This window comes from Megascapheus bottae, unplaced genomic scaffold (genome assembly GCF_031878675.1).
Source record: "Megascapheus bottae isolate mThoBot1 unplaced genomic scaffold, mThoBot2.hap1 HAP1_SCAFFOLD_87, whole genome shotgun sequence".
Taxonomy (NCBI): Eukaryota; Metazoa; Chordata; class Mammalia; order Rodentia; family Geomyidae; genus Megascapheus; species Megascapheus bottae.
Genome location: NW_028327338.1, coordinates 358,518 through 383,017, shown reverse-complemented (window position 1 = coordinate 383,017; position 24,500 = coordinate 358,518). Strand labels below are relative to the sequence as shown.

The window sequence follows — 24,500 nt, the reverse complement described above, 5'->3', positions numbered from 1 at the left end:
GATGTGGCAGTGGTGTCTTAAAGTCACCAACAATCACTGCCTTTGGATCTAGGTATGTTTTAGTGTAAATAATGTTTAATGACACGGGTGCTCCAGCTTGTGCTGTATAGATATTTAGTATGGTTATCTCCACCTGTAAGAGAGATCTTTTATTATTATGTAATAACCTTCTTGGTCTATTCTTACTAATTTATATTTGAAGTTAACTTTATCTTATATTAGAGTTGCTACCCTGGCTTGTTTATGGACATGGTTTGTTTGATAAATCATATCCCAGCAATTAGCTTTTATAATATTTCTTTTGTGAGGAAGATATTTCTCTTGAATGTCTCAAGAAAGATATGTCTTGCTTATTGATCCAGCTATTCAGTCTATGCCACTTAATTGGAGATTTAAGTCCACTAATATTGAGAATAGGATTGAAAGTTTATAGTTCCTATCATTATGTCTATTTTTAAGGGACTGTGTCCATTCTTGGTATAATTAGGTGGTACTCTGCATAGGTGTTGTATCTCTGACGTTTGTGTTGATTTTCAATGTGTAGAACATCTTGAAGAATTTTTTGTAATGCTGGTTTGGAGGAGATAAATTGCATCCAGTTTTCCTTGCTGTGGAAAGTTTTCATTTGTCCCTCAGGTAGGAATGAGCACTTAGCTGGGAACAGTATTCTTGGTTGGTGGTTACTTGTCTTTAGTGCATGGCCCAGAAACACACAAAAAATCAAAGAAATGTTCTACAAATGACACTGTATTTAAACTGCATTGCTTCTTTATGGCAAAGGATATAGGTAGCAAGATAAATAGAAAGCCCACAGAATGAGAGAAGATCTTTGCTAGCCATACAATAAATGAGGGTCTCATATGTGAAACATGCCTACAGCTCAAAAATTGAATTTCACTAAAACAAATCCAGAACAAGAGAAAGATAAATAACCACTGACATATAAGATAAGTACTTGTATCTTTTATAGCAAAGAAGAGGGATTTCCTATGATGTGCACTTTGCTCTCTACTGTGAGCAGCTGCCTCAGGCTAGAACTGTCATACCAGCACTTAAAAAGAAATGACAGTGATAGAGACAGGGACATTTTCTTTTGTAATAGGAATCAGGTAGTTTGCTAGAATATCTTGAAGTTATGTAAGTCCTTATGTTTCTTTGGTATACACATGTATTAGTGAGACACTCAGTTACAAACCAAAATGCCAAGAATATGCAAGTGCACAAGTAAACAGAACTCTCCTGGGCAGATCCTCTTCTCCCATATGGGCTCTTGGATAGTGCTGAGCTCCCTGGACATATCTGGGCTGTTGAGAATATGTGACATAAAAGAATGACACAAGGATTAGTTGGAAACAGCAACTACTACATCACAGTACTTATGCACGTGCGTGTGCAGGTGTGTGTGTGTGTGTGTGTGTGTGTGTGTGTGTGTGTGCCCATCCTAGGGCATGAATCAATGCCTGGACACTGTCTTTGAGCTGTTTTTACTCAAAGCTAGTGCCGTGTTTCTTGAGTTACAGCTTCTCTTCCAGCTTTTGGCTGGTCACACAGATTTTCCTGCCTGAGATGGCTTCACACCTTGATTCTCAGAGATCAGTCATGTAAGTTCTTATCATTACACACATGAGTATCCAGCTTGCAAACAGAATTTTATCAATGCTTTCAAAATATAGGTTTTTCAACAGAAAGTTGTCAGACTGCTGGCCTAAGGGCCTTTTAGGGCAGATCTCATGACAGTGACTCCTTCTGATTTTAATAACATCACTTCATTGTCTGCAATGACAGCTGAAATGGAGGAGATATGGGAAGGCTGGAGTAAAGAATTCACCGACTTGGAAAGACAAGCTGTCTCGAAGGAAATGGAGTCCTAGGCAGAAGAAAATCAGTCAACAGTACACAGAAGTTAACATAATGAAATTGAACGGTTCCTGGTGTAATAGGGATAGAGTTCAGTGTAGAGGACACAGAGAATGTTGATGTGTCTACCCAAACTTCTCTCACTCATTACTGTCCTCCTGACTCTCTAGCCCAACTTGTCAAGTTCATTTCTAGTGTCGCTCTGGAATTGGTTCACACTTTGTCCCAATGCTTCCGTTTCTTTCTGTAGACCATGATTCAGAGGCAAAATCCAGCCTGTTTTGATGAATAAAGTTTTACTATAAGACATAAATAATCATTTCTTATGGCTATATTTTCCTTGTTCTCTTCCTCTTCCTCCTGTATGTCTGTTTATCCAAGAAATTCTCTCTTATGTGTCATAAATTCTCTTCCTGCCTGCCTGCCATACTTCCAGTTTTGTTTCAACATATAAGTTCATCCATGTGTACATTCTCTTCATTCCTTCACTGAAGAGAAAGGAGTGTTGTCTAAGTTCACTGAAATCTCATCAGAGAAGAAATTAGCAAGGAATGCAAAATGGTACGCAAAAGCACTGCAATCTAATATTCTCCCAATATTTGTCACAAAATGAGGACTCATATTTTAATGAATAATATGAAAATAGTCCTAATAATGAAATTCCTCATATAAATAAGATCATGGAAAAATCTCAATATAAACTAATAAGTATTTTGATCATATATTGATTAACATACTGAGTTACTAGACATACATGCAGTATAATTACATTTTCATTTGTTAACTATATGCCTTCAAAAATAATATGGACACAATATGTTTGCAACATATTTTTATATTTTGTATGACATATTTATTTAATAGAAATATACAGTTTTTTAATTAGAAATATAAACATGAAAAGAGTTCAAAGTCAGCCTAACCTGGAAAGTTCATGAGACTATTATTTCTACTTCAACACAAACAAGCTAGAAATAGATTTCTGGTCATGGTAATGGAGCCTTAAGTGCATAAGCTAAGGCAACAAGTTTAAGGATACATGAATACTTTTAAATAGTAACAGAAGAATCATGGGAACAAAATCCAACAGACAATAAATGATTGCAACTGTGTCCATATTTCATAAATATGTAATTTTGTAGAAGTAGTAAACTCAGTAAATCAACATATTTGAAACAATAACTGTTTTCCTTATCAAATTAAGAGATTTTGAATGTGACGGTTAAAAATGCTCATGCTTCAACAAATTGTAAATGTGGCACCATTACAAGACATGCTCTCATGTATATTTAATGAACACATTTCTATATACCAAATAAGGAAGAGTTATTAAATAACAATAAATTAGAAGGCCTGTCCAGGAAAAGAAGAGCAGTCTATGATGTATTACATACTTTAACCTTAACAGAAATTCAAATATTTTATACATTGTAATCCTAAAATGAAGACTATTCTTGGAGTGTATGGACACAAGGAGATATCCAGACAGACATGCAGAAAAAAGGCCCAGAAAAGACACTCAAGATTAATACAAAAGGAAAATCCATGACTTAAAATATAGAACTTTTGAACAAAACAATCTCTTAAGGACCATACCGAAAAGTAAAACTTTGTGAAGAGGAAAATTTTAAGGAAATGTATTAGATATCTATACGGCAGAGAACTCTGCAGAATGGAATTTGCCATAATGGAAAATTTAGAAAACTGAGAATAGACAACATTGAAAATTAACATAGGAGAGGAAGAGAAGATCAAGTGCAGGGTAAATAGGAGGAATAAAAATTATATAAAAGTATTTGAATTTAAATTGTGATCACCGCCACATGTGTATAAAACTGCCTGAAAATTGAGAAATAGATTCTTACTCAGTGAACTAAATATCCCAAAATACAAACTAACAATGGAAAATCCTGAATATTTAAACCGCACAATCTATACATCATGAGTTTAATCATAAGAAAGCTAATGTCTACTACTATGTCTTTTATCCCTGAAGCCATGCAGAGACATTTTATGGGGTATTAACATGATAATGTAACACTTTGGGGCAAAAATGCAGCCCAGGAGGCCTGCCCCAGAGGCCAAGATGGAGAAGACCTCCACAGCCACCATCACTTTCCCCTTGGCACTGTGGTAGACAGGCAGGAAGGTGAGCCACACACTGCAGAACACCAGCATGCTGAAGGTCAGGAACCTGGCCTCATTGAAGGTGTCAGGCAGGTTCCTGGCCACAAAAGCTGCCATGAAGCTGGCCAGGGCCAGGGAGCCCAGGTATCCCAGGACACAGTAGAAGGCAGTGAGGGAGCCCTTGTTGCACAGGATGATGATGTGGCCATGTTCAGAGTGTGCATCTGTGTCCACAAAGGGAGGAGAGCTTCCCAGACAGAGGCCACACAGACTCAACTGGATGAGGGTGCAGATGGGGATGATGAGATTAGGAGCCCCAGACACCAGCAGCCGCCTCATCCTTCTCCCTGGACAAGTGGCCTTGAAGGCCAGGACCACAGTCAGCGTTTTGGCCAACACTGTGGAAACAGCCACCATGAACACAACTCCAAATGTGATCTGCTGCAGGATACAGGTGACTGTGTTGGGTCGGCCAATAAAGAGCAAGGCACAGAGGAAACAGAAGATGAGGGAGATGAGCAGGATGTAGCTGAGAGCCCGGTTATTGGCCTTGACAATGGCAGTGTCTTGGTGTTTCACAAACATCCCCAGAACAGCAGCAGTGAGCATAGAGAAGCAAAGAGCCATGCAGGCCAGAGCCATGCCCAAGGGATCTCCAAAAGCCAGGAAACTTGCAGCTCTCAGGAGGCACTGATCTCTCTGTGTGTTGGCATACTGATGATCTGCACACATCACACACTGCTCCATATCTGGAGAGAAGTGTAATCTGCCATTAATCAATATTGTGGGCTTCATTTTCTTCAAAGAAATTTGGAAAGTATTCATTAGATATAGTCCTGATATGTCAGTATTTCCTATTATAAAAGCATTTCAGTTTCTTTTCTAAACCATAAACACCCCCCTTAGATATTCTTCTTTTTTCAGAGTTTTTGTTCAACTTGCTTTTTCCTTCATTGACTATTCCTTGTATTTATAATGTGCCTTTGGGATATCCTAATCTCCTAACTGCTATTTTCTACACATTTTCTCACATACTTTAACATGTGGAGCTCTGTGTTGTTCTGCAATCTAATTGAAAATTTTAAACAATACAGATTATGTATATGTAACATGTTAATTTTATCCCTGTGGCACATACTTGAATTCTTCTCATTATATTTTCATTTGCAATTCATTTATGAAGCTGTAGGAACAGAAAAAGTACTCTTAGATACTCTAAGACGTTTCCACTTCTAAAACTGTATCCAAATTTCCGTGCACTTGCTATGTGGCAAGTGCAGAGAGAAATATACATGTTATATTACAATGATTTGTGAAAACCAAGAAATCAGCTACAGACCTATGGCCACCTAATCTTCCATAAGGAAGACAAAACAATAGGATGGAAAAAAAGACACACTCTTCAACAAATGGTGCTTGGCAGAATTGGATAAGCACCTGTAGAAAGCTAAACGTGGATCCTTATATGTCACCCTGCACCAGAATCAATTCCAAATAAATCCAAGACTTGGAGGGAAAGTAGAAACCTGAAAACTTTATAAGAAGGAATAGGAGACACATTAGGGCTCCATAGCACAGGTTGAAACTTTTTTAACGAAGGCTAGAAACACAGGATATAAAAGGAAGTTTGGACAAATGGGACTGCATTAAACTGCTGATCTTGTGAAAGGCTGAGGACATGGCTAGAAAGATAAATAGAAAGCCCACCTGGTGGGGGAAGAGCTTCACTAGCCATACATCAGAGAAGGGCCTCATATCTAAAATATAGCCAGAGCTCAAAAAATTAAATCTCTCAAAAACACACCCTCAATGAAGAAACCATCTCTTTTAAAGGTGGACTATAGACTTACAGACGTCTCTGAAGAGGAAATAAGAATGGCTTACAGACACATAAAGAAATGCTGTATATCTCTGGCCATAAAAAATGCAAGTCTTACCCATTAGAAATAAGAAGCATTTCTGAATGTAACTTTGCCTGAAATAGACTAGAAAATATTACTAAAATAGATAATTCAAGCCCTTGGTGTATCACATTTCAAATAGCAATAGAACCACTTGTCAATATTGAATTACTAACAGAGGGAAAGAAAACAAGCTGTGCAATCATAATGTACAAATTTTTCATTGACTTGGTTGGACTGAGGAAAACTAGGAAGAAATGCATCATTTTTTCATAAGTCATGGCTTTACCTGTCTCATTAGCAATCTCATTGTGTGGGCAAGAGGTACAATCAAAGCAACAGGCAGCCTTTCCCTCCTGAGGAGATTTCCTGAATCCAAGACCACAACTCTCACTGCAAACAGAGTGAGGAGTCTGGGGAAAATTAGGGTTTGTCAGTAATTGTGCAGGTTTACAGAGCTAACAATCCAGAGATGCAATGTTAGAAAGAATTGGATTAGTAATCTTAATGTTTTTATGTAGCTATGTGCAGTCTGTGTAGCTATGTGAATTCTGTTACAAACTACCTATCTCACAATTACCATAGGCTTATGTATTACAACCTTGATTTCTAGCCTATTAAAATATTGACTAGTATGGTAATTTTAAAAGGTGGAAAATAATGGTGAGGAAGTCAGTCCTAGTGCAAAGCCCTATAGAATTTCTTATATTGCTGTCACTATCTGTTATCACTACACATCTGTGAAGTGGAGAATAGCACGTAGGAAGTCCTCCTTTTCATAGCATTTTGAGAAGCCCAGGCTCATCGTATTTTCCTCTTAGTTTAACCGTGGCCATGAAGTGAGCATCTTCTCAGAGCTGCCTTCTATTTTTTCCTGTCCCCAAAGGTGCCTAAGTCAGAGGTCAACTAAGAATGGAATGAACCTTCCATAGAAGGGAACAAAGTAAACCTTTCAAGCACGTAAAGGGATCCTTGGGTACTTGATCACAGTGTAGGAAACCTCCTAGAAAGATATAGTGAATATTGTATGGCCATACTCTAAATCAGTATTTAGAAACACATTTAATCTTTCATTGCTAATCCTGGGGTTGAACTTCAAGGTCTGGGCAGCTTTTTTTGTTGTTGTTTTTCTCAAGGTTAGCATCTACTACTTGACCCACAGCTCTATTTTCAGCTATTTTTTGATGGTTCATTGGAGAATAGAATCCCATAAAAGTGTCTCTTTTGGGTGACCTTACACAATGGTATTCAGTTCTTATCTCTCTGAGTATCTAGAGATAGAGGAGAAAGTTGCTGGGACTCAGCCAGCTATAAGTTTAAAGGAACATGTTTGTAAAGATAAATAGATAGATAGATAGATAGATAGATAGATAGATAAATAGATAGATAGATAGATATAGATATATGTCTTTAAAATCATTATGATTAGATCAACACACCTCTGTAGTTCCTATGGCCCACTCTATCATATCTTCAGATATGATAGACCTTCAGGAAAATTCCAGATGTTCAGAATGTCGTACTATGGCTCTAATTTCTTTTTCTCATCCAAAATCACTTGATCTCCGGCAGGATTGTAAAACTGGATATTCTTCAAAAAAGGATGCAGCTAAAATGGATGGAAAATATCATGGTGAAGAACATTCCAGAATGAAAGCTTAAAACCTGAACTAAGGAAAGCTCCTGCAAGGCTGAGTAGCTCACACCTGTAATCCTAGTAACTCATGAGGCTGAGATCTGAGGTCTGCAATTAAAAGCCAGTCCAGGCACTAAAGATCAGGAGACTCTTACCTCCAATGAACCACAAGAGAACCAGAAGTGGCACTTTGTCCCAAGGTGTACGACAGTAGCTTTAAGCTGAAGAGCTCAGGGTCAGTGCCCAGGCTGAGTTCAAGTCTCACCACTGACGGGCCACCAAAACTGAAGAAAGAAAGAAGGAGAGAAGGAGAGAAGGAAAGAAAGAAAGAAAGAAAGAAAGAAAGAAAGAAAGAAAGAAAGAAAGAAAGGAAGGAAGGAAGGAAGAAAGAGAAAGGAAGGAAGGAAGGAAGGTAGGTTCCTGTTTACCCTTAACTTCTGATTTAGAATTCAAGGATAGTTCAGATATCTAATAAAGAATTCCAGAAGGAAATCTATGGGGAAATGAAAATGTTTTGAATCCTGGTTACTCAGAAATGGACTATAAGGCATGGGAAGGGATAACAATGTTTAAGAAGTAATGTATGTACTTCCTAATGAATGTAACTGTAACCCCTCTGTACATGACTCCAACGAGAAAATGAAAGAAATAAAGAAAGGAATTATAAGGCGTTCTTTGAAGAGAAACTAATGCCCAGTGAATACCAGTGAATGAATCCATTCTGAGTTGTCTAGCTACAGCTTGTAACAACCACTATTTTCACGAATATCTATAGACTGAACCTGGTAAACTCTTAATACCAAAGTTGAATGCAACTAGATGACATGAAAAGATTAAGGAGAAGACATGTATAATTCTGTTCATCAAGACATCCTTTGCTAGTGCTGAAGATATGTAGGGAAAAGCTAAATTTACAGATTTGAAAACATTAGATATAAGTATGTGCAGAATATGTGCAAGTAAACAAATTCAAAATCTGTGTGGGGGTGATTCACACCTGTAATCCTAGGTATTCAGGAGGCTGAAATCTGAGACTTGAAGTTCAAATCCAGCCCAGGTTCATATGTGATACTCTTGTCTGTAGTAAAGTACTGAGAAATAGCCAGAAGTAGTGCTGTGACTCAAGGGGTACAGTGCTATCCGTGAGCACAGAGTCCCAGAAACAGCACCCAGGCTCTGTTTCACACCCCAGGACTGGCCAAAAACGCAAAAAAGGAGGAATTTATGCAAAGGAGTAGACATTATATCCTTTTTACAAACCTTCTATTTCATGTGAGAAGATATAACCACAGATTTGTAGTATCACACACATTTAAACAAAATGGTTTTCTGGAATTTGGAAAAACATCTCAAATATTTATTTTCACAGAGTGATGAGACACAATCTAGGAAGTATCTTTGCACATAGTGTGTACCTTGTAACATAGACAAATTACCTGTTCAGTGAAAGACACTGTCCCTTCTCTCTTTCCAGTTGTTTGAACTTCTGTTTGATGAAGCAGCATCTCATGGAGAGCCTGGGCCACTGCATACACAGTGTTGTAGATGGTGTAACTGTCTGCAGACATGGTCATGTCAAACATATGCCCTGGCAACAAATCCAAGGAGGCGTCAGGAGGACAACTGTCCCATGTCACACAGTCAGACTCAGAAGCTGAGCAATTAAAAGAGAGAAACCACAGCTTGGCAAGGAAAAAGTCTTCAGGGTATTTAGAAGGGTTAGCTGCCTTGGCAAAATCTGTGAATCCAGAAACATCTGCATGATGGTGTGAAAAAATGAGAGGCACATGCAATGAGCCTAGCATGAAATAGCTTCTTTTCATGGTTAAATCCCACTGTGAGTTCATGATACAAACTTTGCCTTTTATTACATGTTGCTCAATACATATTAGCAGAGCTAGTAGGGACTCATTATCACCATATATGATTAGGACATTTGCTGAAGACTTATTTATCTGATTATATACTGCCATTAAATTGAATATATGTGACAAGTTTTGGGTTAAGATCAGTAGTTCATAGGCCACACAAACTCTGTTCTTGATCATCTCTTCTTTCAGTTCAGAAATAATCCACGAACCATTCTCATCTTGTGAGGTCAGCAGCCCCACCCAGGTCCAGCTAAAGTGGAGCAATAAAGAGACCATGGCGGCAGCGATTGATGTGTCCTTCTTGGCCATCTGATAGAGAGCAGGAAACTTGTTATGGTCACTCAGGGCATGATCAAAAGGCCCAAAGGTTAGCTAAAGTGGAAGAGAATTGTATGCTTTATAAATGAAAAGATTGCCATCCATCACAGTCTCAGTCTTGAAGTATTAAGAACCAGTTGAAGTAGATGGGAGGTAATTTTTATTCCATTTTTTGATTCATTTTTAAGAGTTGTATAATATATCAACTTATCCCTAAAGTGCCTTTTGATTTTTCTCAGTTGCATCAACTCCTCCCATCTACATCAATCTCACCCACTCCCTAGTTTCCCAATTCCATTTTTCACATATGTACATACAATGTTGTGTTGTTTTTCCCATGCATCCATCCCTTGTTCCTCTTCAAACTTTCCTTAACATCTACCTTTGGCGTGTATTCACCTTTGTGGTGTGCATTATGAAGATTGTCTATAGATCAGTAAGGTTTCACTATGAAGTTTGACCTCTATGTTTACCATACTTCAGTCAGATTGATCATGTCTATATGTACATACTTACATGCATGTTTCCTTTTCAATTCAAACTATTTTTCCTGTTTTAGATTTCACTTTCATAGTGATAGAATACTTGCCTCTATCTTTTTCTCAGCCTAAATAACTTTATACAGCATATCTTGCATTCTTGTGTGTATTGTGTGTATATATATATATGTGCATGCCTGTACAAGTGCACAAACTCAGAGCCTCCTGCACATACTTGGCTTTTTCCATCAAGAGCGCTGCTCTGCACATTCAGCCAGACATCCTCTTCTTGAGTTTTGCTATTTAATTGGAGATAAGACTCTTGAGTAACTAAGATTACTCCTGTCAGCCACCAGTACCATACTCAACATATCTTGACATTTGAAAGTCATTTTCCATTTCCTTGCTTGTGTTGAAGAAAATTTTTGAATAATCCATTTGCCTGACAAATGTTTCCATCTTGCTTTCCAGACAGAAGTAATATACAGATCCCAATATATTTGAGTCCTTACTTGTTAATATCACAAAATTTGATAGGTTCGTAAATTCATTCTCTTCCTATCAATATAATTCCCAAATTGGATTTTTTATATCCATCCACCCCTCCAACATTCACCTGTGGAAACCTGTAGAGTTCCATCACTGTTCCAATCTCAGCAGACATTATTCCTAATGGTCCTGTAATTGCTGCGATAGACTTACTCTCTCTCATACAGGAGTAGTTTGGAAATGTATATTTCCCAAAGAGCCAAATGAAGTGATTCTTAAATACGCCCCAATATGCATGGTGAACATTGTAGACATCAAATCCCAGAGAGAGGCTATATAAAAGATCAGGATTTTTGTTGATCTCCTCAATAGCAAAAGCCAAGGCCAAAACCGACTGGTAGTTCTTGAAGATAACCCTGCATAGTGAGTGAACATAGACACTGAGAAAGAGTATATCAAAGCTCATGACATGGATGAATATTTATTTTTTTGCCAGTAAATTTGCTAGAACATTCCCCTCATTGGGATGGAATGAAAGTGTAGTGTCTTATGCTGGTATATAGGGTCAGGTACAGACTTGAAGGAAATTATGTCTTGCATGAGATTCAAAACTTATTTAAGCTGAGAGAAAGCTTGCTTTTCCTTACTGCCCAATTCACCAAACAAAAGGTTGTTGTCCATTAATTATAGATTAGAATTTCAGAAGACATCAGACATGCTGTTACCTTTATCTGAGGAAAACCAGCTCAACCTGTGGAAAAATTAATCCTTCACTTAAATCAGCAGGTATGTGTTATGTGTCATCTAACTAATGAATGTTCGACTTAAGAGCAACTTCAGAAGCAAAAGTTCATGTAAGGAAGATTCTATAGCAAGATCTCCTCGCAGACCCAGCATATTCAACAACTCTTCCAGCAATATCAACTAGAAGAAGAGCTCAAACACAAGCTGCTGAATTTCTCTCATATTCCTGTAACAAAATCAAAGAGGTACATCCAAGTCAAAGAACTTCACCCTGGAGAGAGAGGCTCCAACTTGGATGAGGAAGAAATATTGTAAGCAAGCTATACATGGGAATTTCAGTGCCAAGGTCAACACACGGTAAAAAGATGCTGAAGAGAATGAATACTAAGGACTAAAAGTGATCAAAGTACCTTTCTTTTTTTCTTCGATCTTTCTTTCTTTCTTTCTTTCTTTCTTTCTTTCTTTCTTTCTTTCTTTCTTTCTTTCTTTCATTCATTCATAATCCAGGATATGATAAGGATACCTGCTCAGCCATGTTCATCTTTGCACTATTCACAATAGCCTAGTGATGGAAGCACCCCAGATGCCCCAATACAGATAAGTGGATTCAACAAATGTGGTACATATATACAGTGGAATTCTACATAGCCAACAAGATAACATAATAGCAGTCTCTGGCAAGTGGATGAAACTAGAGTAAATCATGTTGAGCAAGATAAGTCCAGACAAAAGGAACAAAAGGCGCATGGTCTCTTTGACATGTGGATATTAGATCCAAACAGTACGAGTGATGACTCTATATTCATGTATCCAAGCTTATGGACATTGTCAATAAGCACAACTATACAGACATAAATATCTATGATGGGATATATACTCTATAGATATAATGTTATATAGATTGATAAGTAAATATGACATACAAACTCTCAGCTTAACTTCAATTATGTTCTAAAATCTATATACCAGTGATTACATATAGAGTTTTCCTTCTTGAATACTTATTTGTTAAACATGGCATTTGGAATATGATGTAAAAATCAGTGCTAATAAAATCTTTCCAAGAAAAAAGTAACAATGTAGGCATGATGGAATTACATATGTTCATCATATAGAAAAACAGAAACAAGACACAGCAAAACCAGTACATGTAAGGAAATAATTAAAATTAGAGGAAAATTAAAAGAATTAGAGACTAAATAAAAAACCACGCAGAGAATATGCAAAATGAAAAGGTGGTTCTTTGAAAAAAATTGGTAGGCCTTTAGCAACATAACTAAGAAAAAAGGGAAGCCACTCAAACAAATAAAAATCCATATGAAATAGGAAACATCACCACAGACTCAAGCAAAACTCGAGAATATTAAATGGGAATACTGCATAAGCATCTGTGACAACAATTATGATATACTAGTCTGACAGAGATGGGTATATTACTAGAGAAAATAACAATACCCAAACTGAGTCAGGAAGGCATAAATCAGTTAAACAGACACATCACACGCCATGATATCAAATTGCCAATAACAAACGTCCCTTTTACAGCCAAACTCTTCTTATTTTACTTGTATTATATTGTTAGGGTGAGGTTAAGAGAGGTTTCAGTTACATTTCTCAGGTAGTGGGTACAACACTTGTCCAACACTGATATCCTTTCTGATGTTTTTCTCCCATTTTTCCCTCCCCCACATACCTCTCAGTCATCTTGCTTTTCACCTTCCTCCCCGATTTCAAATAAACAAATAAATGTATGTACAATATATCAGGTACCAAAGTCAGGTACAGTGACAACATGACAATATGAGATAAACCATAAGGAGAGTAACAAAATGAAAGAGAGAGAGAGAAAGAGGGGGGGAAATAACCTCACATAGTAGATTGAGAACAGCAAACACACAAACTAAACTTTTGATTCCAGATCCCAGAGTTCATTTTGCTTCTCCTCATCCTTTATGGCCACATGTACATAGCTCTTTACTATTGTGATCCTCTGCTAGGAGAATCCTGGATATGTGTTACTTACTGCACATGAGGGAAACCAAGAAACCTATCTTCCTTTGGGTCTGGCTTACTTAACTTAGTATGATTTTTTCCAAGTCTTTCCATTTTCTTACAAATGGGGCAATGTCGTTCTTTCTGATGGCAGCATAGATTTCCATTGTATATAAGTACCACATTTTCTTGATCCAATCATCTTCTGAGGGTCATCTGGGTTGGTTCTGTATCTTAGCTATGGTGAATAAGTCCAGCCAAATTCTTGGAGACTTTTAAGGGAGAATTATCACCAAATAGTTCTCAAACTCTTTAATAAAATACAAAGGGAGGAAATACCACCAAATTCATTCTATTAGCCAAAAATACAGTTCTTTCAACTGCTGAAGGACATATTGAGAAAAAGAGAACATTAGAACTATTTCCTTTATGAACACTGATGCATCTCTTCTCATCAAAATGCTGAGAAGTGGAACATAACAACTGGTGGAGAAAACCTTACATAAGGATCAAATGGTATTCATTCCAGGGATGCAAACACAGTTTTCATCTGTAAGTTAATTAATATATTACAACCCATCAACAGAAGCAAGGACAAAATGACATAATTATATACAAACCTACATGAAAAACCTACAATCAGCATGATGTTTAATAGTGACAGTCTAAAGTCATCTCCCCCCAAAATCAGCAACATGATCAGGATGTCCACTCTCTCCACTCCTCTTCAGCATATTACTGGAATTCCTAGCAAGAGCAGTGGCAAGGAGAAAGTCATTTAGATAATCAAAGTAGGGAAGGAACATTTAACACTCTTTCTTTCTGACTTAACATAGAGCTCTCCTATGACACTGCAATTCCACTCCTTAGTATTTATCCAAATGCCCAGAAACAAGGACATACTAAATCCACTAGTACAGCGATGTTCATTGCAGCACTATTTACCATAGCAAAGATATGGAATCAACCCAGATGCCCTTGAGTAGATGATTGGGTCAAGAAGATGTACTTATACACCATGGAATTCTATGCTGCCATCAGAAACAATGGCATTACCCCATTAGTAAGGAAATGGAAAGACTTGGAAAAAATCCTATTAAGTGAAGTAAGCCAGACCCAAAGGAACATAGGTTTCATGGTTTCCCTCATTTGCAGTAATTAGTACACATCTAGGACTCTCTTAGCAGAGGATCACCATAGATCAAAAGCTATGTACATATGGTCATACAGGATGAGGCTAAAGAAAATGAACTCAAGGACATGGAAACAAGATGTTTATTTTATTTTTTGATACTTTTTATTGTAATTAATAAAAGGGTTACATGATATTTGCCAGATAGAAGGTGCATTAATTCACATACATTGATTGTTGTTCTTAATATACTGTGGGAAGTTATTTCTTATCTCTTTTTCCCCATATGGTTAATTTCATGTGGTTATTGCACCTGACTTTATTTCTTGGTATATTGCATATGTTTGTTTGTTTATTTGAAATAGGGAAGTGAAGGGGGAAACAAGATGATTGGGAGGGGTTGGGGGGAAATTGGAACAAGAACATGAGAAGGGGTATGAATGTTTGAGAAGTAATGTACCGACTACCTGATGAATGTAACTGAAGCACTCCTATAATTATCCCTATAATAAAACAAAAAACTCTCTCTTCTCTCTCTCTCTTTTTTATAGATAATGTGATCCTGTCTGTAAATATCCCCAACATCTCCTCCTGAAAACTACTAGAACTGATCCAGAGCTGTGGGGAAAGAGTCAGGTAAGAAATCAATCCATAAAAGTTATTAACAAGGGCAGGAATTTGGCCTAGTGGTAGAGTGCTTGCCTAGCCTGCACGAAGACCCGGGTTTGATTCCTTGGTACCACATACATAGAAAAAAACCAGAAGTGCTGAGCTCTAGCCTTGAGAAAGTCCAAGGACAGTTTCAGACCCTGAGCACAAGACCAGGACTGACAAACAAAAAGAATACTTTTCTTTTTGAAAAATATCACTCCTTCCCTTGCTTTCTCTATTTTTTCACACATCCCTACCCACAAGTATACAGTTCATTTTAAATATATTGTTCAGTGATTACTGCTGCTACATTTATTCATCCTTTGTCCCACAATTTCTCTGCACCCTTTACCTCCTAAAGACACATGAATGAACAGTAAGGAAAGGAAAAAAGAAACACCATCAAAGAAAAAAAATCTCTTCTTTCCCTTTCAGTGAGTTCATGTTCCTAAATATTATTTTACATAAGATGCACACTGATTTTTTCCTACCTTAGCTAGTTTCAAACCTTGCTCCTCAGATTTAAATCTAATGAATAGTAAGAATATAGAATGATCCACAAGCATTCAATAAGAAACATTATCAATGTCCTGAAAGTATTGCTGCTCGTAAAAAAAAAAATTCTGACACTTGGTCTAGGGGTGAAGAGAATGTGGCTGCAGCCTTTTAGATCAGAACAAGAGGCAGTGACTCAGGTTGATTTTTAAGAATATCACTTCATTTTCAGCAGTGACAGCTGCAATGCAGGAGATACAGGGATGCTGGAGTAAGGTGAAGAATTTACCAACCTGGTGAGAAGAAGCTGCAGGGAAGGAAATGGGTGTCCTGTCCTTGTAGCATGCAGAAAATCACTGCACAGTAGATGTAAGACAAAATAATGAAACTGAGCTGTTCCTGGTGCAATAAGAATGGAGGTCAGTATAGAGGAGACAGAGAACATTGATGTGTGCACTCAGATTTCCCTCAGCCCTTGACCATGCTCAGAACAAAACAGGAAAAGGGAAGAAAATGATGAGTTACTTACAGCTTGTGCTCTTCTTGACTGGAAGCATCGCTGTTACCACGTTCTGTTCCCAAAGTGTAGAGAGGGAAAAACCCAGCAACCATCACATCTCCATCCATGTGTGCTTTGTTCTTCAGGGTAGAAAAGCAGCTGGTGCCAGCCAAGGACCTGACAAGGTGGGGAAGCTGGAGAAGAAGGAGTATTAAAATCACAGGGCACATCTCTGAAGCATCTGCTAAGCTGCAAGTCTGACTGGGAGTGAGGCCCAGAGTTTCAGGTATGTATATTCAGATATCTCCTTCCATGTGTATAAGTGTCTTTTTATTGATAGAGATTGGTACTATAGCCTAACTTTTATCAAAGCCAGTTATTGGTCTCCCGAAGTTATGTGCAAAACTATTTCCTGGGGTTCTACATCTGTGGCCTTCATCCAGGAGAAAACATGAGCTAGAAAACATGTTTGTGGATTGGAACCTCAGGTGTTATGAGTTCACCCAAGACCACAGAGAGTGAGGCCCCAGAGACAGAGTTAGCTTGGATGATTTTGTTGTTCATCATCTTTGTCAGGAAACTTGGCCTGAAAGCCATTTGGGATGATGCAATTGGATTGCCTCAGCCTGAGCAGGAAAGTGCAGGGTGTTCTCATCTCCAATTAACCACTAAAACTTTGAAAGTGGAGCTGTGGCTCAGTGGCAGAGCACAAGACTTGAGCACAGAAGATCAAGGACAGGTGAATCCTATTGGCCCACCTTCAAGAATGATTCAAATATTATACAAGAGACTAAAGCCAAGGAGTCTCCTAATACCCTCATCAAATATGTCACAGAAATGAGGATTCTTTAATACCAGGAAGGAATATGAAGAATAAGATCATTAGAGGCAAATATTTTCTCCTAATTTGATAAACATACTGAGGATATTGCAAACATAAGAATACATTTTCATGTGCTAAATCATACCACCCAAAAGGCAACATTAATACATTTTCCCTAAAACATTGCTATAGTTCCACAAGAATCAATGAAAAGAAATCCATACTTGGATATCAGATATTTAATCAATCATCATATTAATAATATGAAACAGAAAAAGAGAAAATGATGAATAGAATAGAAAGAATTTCCATTATGTGAACATGTGTGATAATCTTAGGATTCTATAAACTAGCATTCAATGAATTTGTTTGAAATGCTTTCCTTAATAAGTTATTTGAGTTGTTGGAGATAAATATTTTTAGGTTATTAGCATAGACTAAAATATTAATTGATAATGTGATAAGCAGTTTCTATAAATGGTATTTAACAAGTATATTTGTGATAAAATATAGGGTACTTTTTGAAGTATAAGTTGAAAAGTTTCCAATCATAGTTGAGCAGATTAGTACTATCTTGCTTGAATAACTTTCATCAAGTAGTAATCCATAAATTCATTTTATTGTGTGACTGAATTTAGGAGAACTTTTGTAGAATGTACCCGACACGGCTGGAATTCTATTCTTATAATGTATATTTTATTGTAAACGTGCTGAACATAGGGGTTACATCTATGTCAGTAAGGCAATGAGTACATTACTTTTTTAACATTGTTAGCCCTTCCCTCAGTTTTTCCCCTTGTGCCCTGTCTCCCCTAACCCCAAGTGTCAAGTTCATTTCTAAAACAGTGTCCAGTGACTTTCACTGTGGAATTGGTTCACTCTTTGTCCCACTGTTTCTGAGATTCCTTTGCCTTCCATAATTGATAAACCTTTTTACATGGCAAAAGGAATAGAAATAAATAAAGTGACAACAGGGAATAAACCAAAGGAAAGAAATGAAAATTAAAAAAGAAAAGAAATACCTGCACAAATTACAATAAAACCCCTCTTGTTTCCTTTTCTTAGATTTCATTTTGGTCTGCATCATTTTATATCATCATGTGTACATAGCTATTGAGCCACTGTGATCTCTACTAAGAATACCCTAGACATCATTTTGTTATTATAAATGAGGGAAATTGTAGATTTAACTTCTGCACATATATAACCGATTCTGCCACTATTATTCGTTGAAGAGGCTGTCTCTTTTCAATCCTATGGGTTTTTTTGCTCCCTTTGAAAAGTTTAGTGACCATACATCTGTGGGTTCATTTCTGGCTCTTTTATTCTTACTGTTACTCCTCCGGCCTGTTCATGGGCCGGTACCAAGTTCTTTTTATAACCACAGCCTTCCTATTGACTTTTGAAGTTAGTATTGATATTCTTCCAGCTCTGTCCTGCTAAGGATTGTTTCTGCTATTCTGAGTCCTCTGTTCTTCCACATTAACTTTTGGATTGCTTATTCTATATCATGGAAGGATATTCTTGAGATTTTGATGGGCATTACGTTGACTCATAGAACATGTTGGGCAGGAAGTACTGTCACTTTCACAATTTTAATTTTTCCCAATTCAAGAGCATGTAAGGCTTTTTCAACTTCCTTGAATCTGCTTTAATTTCTTTTTTCAGGTTTTGAAAGTTTTCATCATAGATGTGCTTTACAACTTCGGTAAATTTCTAATATTCTATTCTATTCTACTTTATTTATTTATTTATTTATTTATTTATTTTGTTTGTTGGTCATAGGGCTTGAACTCTGGGCCTGGGTGTTGTGACTGAGCTCTTCAATTCAAGGCTATTGCCCTACATCTTGAGCCACAGGGCCACTTCCAGCTTTCTGGTGGCTTATTGGCAATAAGTTTCATGGACCTTAGTACCTGAAGTGGCTTTAAACCATCATCCTCAGATCTCAGCCTCCTGAGTGGTTTGGATTATAGGTGTGTGCCTCTGCCACCACCTTTTATTATTATTATCAACATTAATTTTTGAGGCTACCACAAGGGTTTCCTGATTTCAGCTTCTTTTGTCTCGTTATTTGCATACAGAAAAAGCTACTAAGTTTTGTATATTAATTTCTTTCTTTATTTTTAAATTGTAGTTTATTGTCAGGGTAATGTATAGAGGGGTTACATTTATCAGGTAGTGGGTACATTAGTTCTTGAACATTGATATCCCTTCCCATGTTTGTCTTCCATTTTCCCTCCCGCACCTCCTGGCAGTCATCTTTTTTTACCCTTCACTTCCCTATTTCAAACAAACAAATAAACATACACAATGTACTAGGTACCAAAGACAGATACAATAACAACTTGAGATAAACCAAAAGGGGAAAAAAAGAAAAGACACATAGTACATTAAGAGAAACAAGTAGAAAGACAAATCTTTTGTTTCCATATTCTGGAGTTCATTTTGGGAAGCCTCATTCAATATGGCTGTATATATACATAGCTTTTGAGCTGCTGTGATCCTCTGCTGGGAGTGTTGATTAATTTTATACTCTGCTCTCTTGTCAAAGTTTCAGATGAGCCCATGTAATTTGGAGAGGAGTCTTTGGGGTTCTTTAAATCCTCAGTCATATCATCTGCAAAAGTGGAGCAAATTACTTCTCCTTTTTGTATTTTTATCCACTTTATGGCTGCTTCTTCCCTTAGTGCTCTGGCTAGAAATTCCAATAGTAGACTTAAGAGGAATGGAGAGATTCATCGTCCTTATCTTGTTCCTGATTTTAGCAGAGATGGCTTTTATTTTCATCATTAAGTATCATGCTGGCTGTGGGTTTCTCATACATACATTGCACTATATTGAGGAATGTTCCATAGATTCCTAGCTTCTCCAGGGCTTTTTTTTCTAGATTTTTTTTCGCTAGTCCTGGGGCTTAAACTCAGGGCCCGAGGACTGTCCTTGGGTTTTCTCAAGGCTAGAGCTCTACAATTGGAGCCACAGCACCACTTCTGGCTTTTTCTATGTATGTGGTGCCAAGGAATCAAATCCTGGGTATTAGTGCATGCTAGGCAAGCATTCTACCACTAGGACAAACTCCCAACCCCTCTCCAGATGTTTTAATAAAGGGCTTCAGGATCTATCTTGTCAAAGGCTGTTGTTTATTTTATTTTTTCATCTATTATGTTATTCATGTGTTTCTTACGTTGAACCATTTTGTGTGCCCAGAACCAATGTTTTTTGATCATAATGTATGATTTTCTTATGAGTTGTTGAATTCAGGTGCCCAGAATTTGAGAACTTCAGAATCAATGTTCATTAAAGAAATGGGTGTACAGATTTCTTTCTGTGATAAGGCACTATGTGTGTGTGGTTCTTGGCCAGTCCTTGAAGTCATGGTTTTGAGCTTTTGTAAGGCTCCTGTACTACCAGTTCATTCACAGCACCCCTTCTGGCTTATTAAGTTTATGTGGTACAAAGGAATCAAATTTAGGTCTTTGTGCATGCTAGGCAACCACTCTTGCACTAGGACACATTGCTAGCCCCTGTGTGTATATTTTTAATTCAATTTTATTGTCAGCGAGCAGGAAGTTCATATACAGAAGAATTATACTTACTTAAATAAAGTAGTGAAATGTTCCATGTGATTCTGAGAAGAATAAATAATCTGGTGTCTCTGGGTGGAATATTCTGTTGATATCTGTTAGGTCTAGTGGTCTATGCAGTTGTTCTGTTCTGAAGTTTCTCTGTTGAGTTCTTTTTCCAGATGTGGCAGTCTTGTGTTAAAGTCACCAGTCGGAAGAAATGGAAGAGTTCACATAAGGCAGTCAGCTAAGCAGCAATGGTGTTTCCATGTGTGATACCACATATCCCACATACAGTTTATAAAGAGTTGAGCCAGGCGCTGGTGGCTCACACCTGTAATCCTAGCTACTCAGAAGCCTGAGACTGAGGACCATGGTTCAAAGTCAGCCTGGGCATAAAAGACCGTGAGACACTTATCTCCAGTTAACCACCAAAAAACTGGAAGTGGCACTGTGGCCATATGATAGAGCACCTTGAGCTGAAGAGGTCAGGGATGATGCCCAGATCCATAGTTCAAGCCCCACAACTGTAAAAAGAAAAAAAAAGCATGAAGTCGTGGTGTTCTGGTCTTTGTTACTTGATGAAAATAATGACAGAATTGGCTATTGAGGTACACATTTTTGGATGTCATTTTCTTTTCCTCCAGTAGACTAAACTAAACTAAAATTATATTACTTCTAAGTTTAAAATAGTAAGTATAATTATAACAGTACTTTGGGACATTTTTATGTTAAATAGATATTTGGAAGTCATCCATGCACATTCACTGAGTAGTTAGTGAGCTACCATTCTGTAATGCAGGCTGTGCTAAGCAGTCAGAACCCAAAAAGAATCTGTGGTGTTGCCATTAATAATGGGAATGAATCTGAATCTTTTGGTTTTAGCTCATTCATATATAAAATAAGAAGTCAGACCCGGTATTTTATGAGATTCTGTCTCGCTTTAAAATTTGTATACTTAATAAGTGATAAATCTTTTTAATTTTACATTAGAATCCAGTTCTTATATTCATCTAGAAAGAGTAAGTAGCTTAGGAAATAACTCTTCATCATTTTTCCTTTACTTTTAGTTTTATATATGCTCTAAAAATCTGGCATACACAATATACAAAAATGTTCTATATTTGCTTTCAGAAATCTTACATCTTCAACTATTTGTGTGTCTTTGTGTGTGTTGTTGTGTGTACGTGATGTGTAAGACAAAAGTTTGGATTTGGTACTTATTTTGCTTTTATTTTTTTCTCTAGATATCTGGACGTAATCATGAGTTTTCTTGGTACTATTGATATCAATCAGTTGACTATATATGTGGCACCATCTTTGAAATTTTTGGTACATTTTCTATGCTTAATACATTATCTAAGTCATCATAGCATCCTGTAAGATATTAATAGAATCAGGAAAGGTCCTAGAAGGCAATTATTTCTACTTTTTCTTTTTTTAAATTTTATTGTCGGGATAAGGGATAGAGGGGTTAAAGTTACATTTGTCAGGTAGCAGGTACATTACTTCTCATACATTGATATCCCTTCTCACGTTTTTGTCTCCATTTGCCTCCTCACTTCCCCTCCCAATCATCTTGTTTTTCCCCATTCCCTTCTCTTATTTCAAATAAACAAATAAATGTACATACAATGTACCAGGTAACAAAGTCAGTTACAGTAACTACATGAGGTTAACCATAAGGGAAAAAGAAAAATAACGTATGTACATTAAGAACAACAACCACACAAGATAAACTACCTGTTTCCATTTTCTACTTTTTCAAAACAAGTTTGGTTATTCTTTGTATTTTCAAATAAACACAGACACTTGCAGACTCATCCCTTTAATTCCAATTACTTAAGAGGAATAGGAAGTGACAACTGGAAAGATCAGAAAAAAATAAGACTTCCTTCTCTGCATCTCAAACAATGAGGAAAATGTAGTGGTATACATTTGTTATCCCCATAATAGGAGGCATAAATGGAAGATTTACAATCCAGGATGGCCTAGCAAAGACATGAGACTCTATTTCAAAAACCATTAAAATCAAAAGGGAACATGCATGGCTTACCTGGTAGAGTGCCTGCCTCACAATTGTAAGGCCTTAAGATTAAATACATATAACACTAAAACAAAAGCATATTATTACATATTTCACCAAGTATATTTTAGAACTAGGTAGTCAGTTTCTATTAAATAAGTCTCATTGTTTTTCTTTTTATCAGACTTGGGTTGATTCAGTTGATCAGAACCAATAACACAACAATGTAGGTCCTTCCAATAAACATTTCTAATATTATACTGATCTTTAATTTTTCTCAGTTTTCACTATGGAATTCTTGCTTATATTTTATTAATCTAATTGCTAAGTGCTTTTTTTCATAGTATTCTAAAAGGTTTTTTGAAATTCGATTGAATAGTTATCATAATATATAAAATACAATGAATATTTCATATATTGGCTTTACATTTTGTGGCATTGATAAGTTCAGTTATTATTTCCAATAGTTTTGAAGACCTTTAAAAACTGATGTTTCCTTAATCATATCTTTTGTGAATAGAATTTTACTATTTGATGATAATCTGCATTCCTCTTTCTTTTTCTTCCTTATTGCACTAGCTGATTAAATGTTTGCAGAAACATTTTTAAGAGCAGACAAACTGCCTTATTCCTGAATTTACACAGGACATTGATCACCACTGAATATGTGGTGTATATTTTTCTTTGATTTTATTTATCCAGTAAATAATCTTCCTTTCATTTTTGCTCTCTCTCCTCCCTTTCTCTCCCTCTCCCTCCCTTTTTCTTTTCTGGCCAGTCATGGGCTTGAACTCAGGGCCTGGGCACTGTCCCTTAGCTGCTTTTGCTCAAAGCTAGCACTTTACCACTTGAACCATACTGCCACTTCCAGCTTTTTCTGTGTCTATGGTACTGAAGTATCTAACTCAGGGCTTCCTGCATGAGCACTCTAGCACTAAGCCACATTCTTAGCCCCCTTCCTTCCTTCTTGTGCCAGTACTTCACATTATTGCTTGGTATTTTTTTGCTCAAAGTTGGCATGCTCCCATTTGAGCTACAATTCTACTGGCCTTCTGCTAGTTAATTGTTGGTGAGAGTCTCAGGGACTTTCCTGCTTTGGCTTGCTTTGAATTGTGCTTCTCAGACCTCAGCCTCCTAAGCAGGTAGGATCATAGGTATGAGCTACCAATACCCAGCAGAAATTTCTATTTTAGTGAAAAAATTTATTATAGATTATTGATGAATTTATTGAAGATCTTGAGCCAATCACATACATTTGTCTTTTATTTGAATTCTATTTGAATTGATTTTTAAATATTAAAAAGCCTTATATCTCTGATAAACATGGCATGGTTATCATATATATGCATATATATTAAACATTTATTACAGATGCATATAACATATACCAGAACTATATTCCACATTATATACATATACAATTCATATATGGTACATGTCCATATATAAATATTAATAATGCCTGAACTTTATGCATACATTTTGTTGTTGTTGTTGCCAGTCCTGGGGCTTGAACTTAGGACCTAGGGGCTGTCCCTGAGCCTCTTTGTGCTCAAGCCTAGTGCTCTATCACTTGAGCCACAGCACTACTTCTGGAGTTTTCTGAGTAGTTTATTGAAGATGAGAGCCCCATGGACTTTCCTGCCTGGGCTGGCTTCAAATATCAGTCCACAAATCTCAGCCTTCTACGTAGCTAGGGTGAGCCACTCAGGGTCCTGGACCTTATGTATAAAATTTTGAGGATGATTGCACACTTAAATTCATGGTTTGTAGATTTTTGCAATGCATTTGTACCAGGGTAGTGCTCCTTTTGTAAACTGAATTAGAAGAATTTTCTCATCATCCACTTTCTGAAAGAGCTTATAAAGAATTAAATCACTTTATTTTTTCTTCCTAA

General features: G+C 37.0%; 1 pseudogene; it reads right to left on the bottom strand.

Moving 5' to 3' along the window:
• Positions 1-3,819: 3,819 nt before the first annotated feature.
• Positions 3,820-24,500, bottom strand: part of LOC150040030 (vomeronasal type-2 receptor 116-like) — a 33,231-nt pseudogene continuing 12,550 nt past the window's right edge.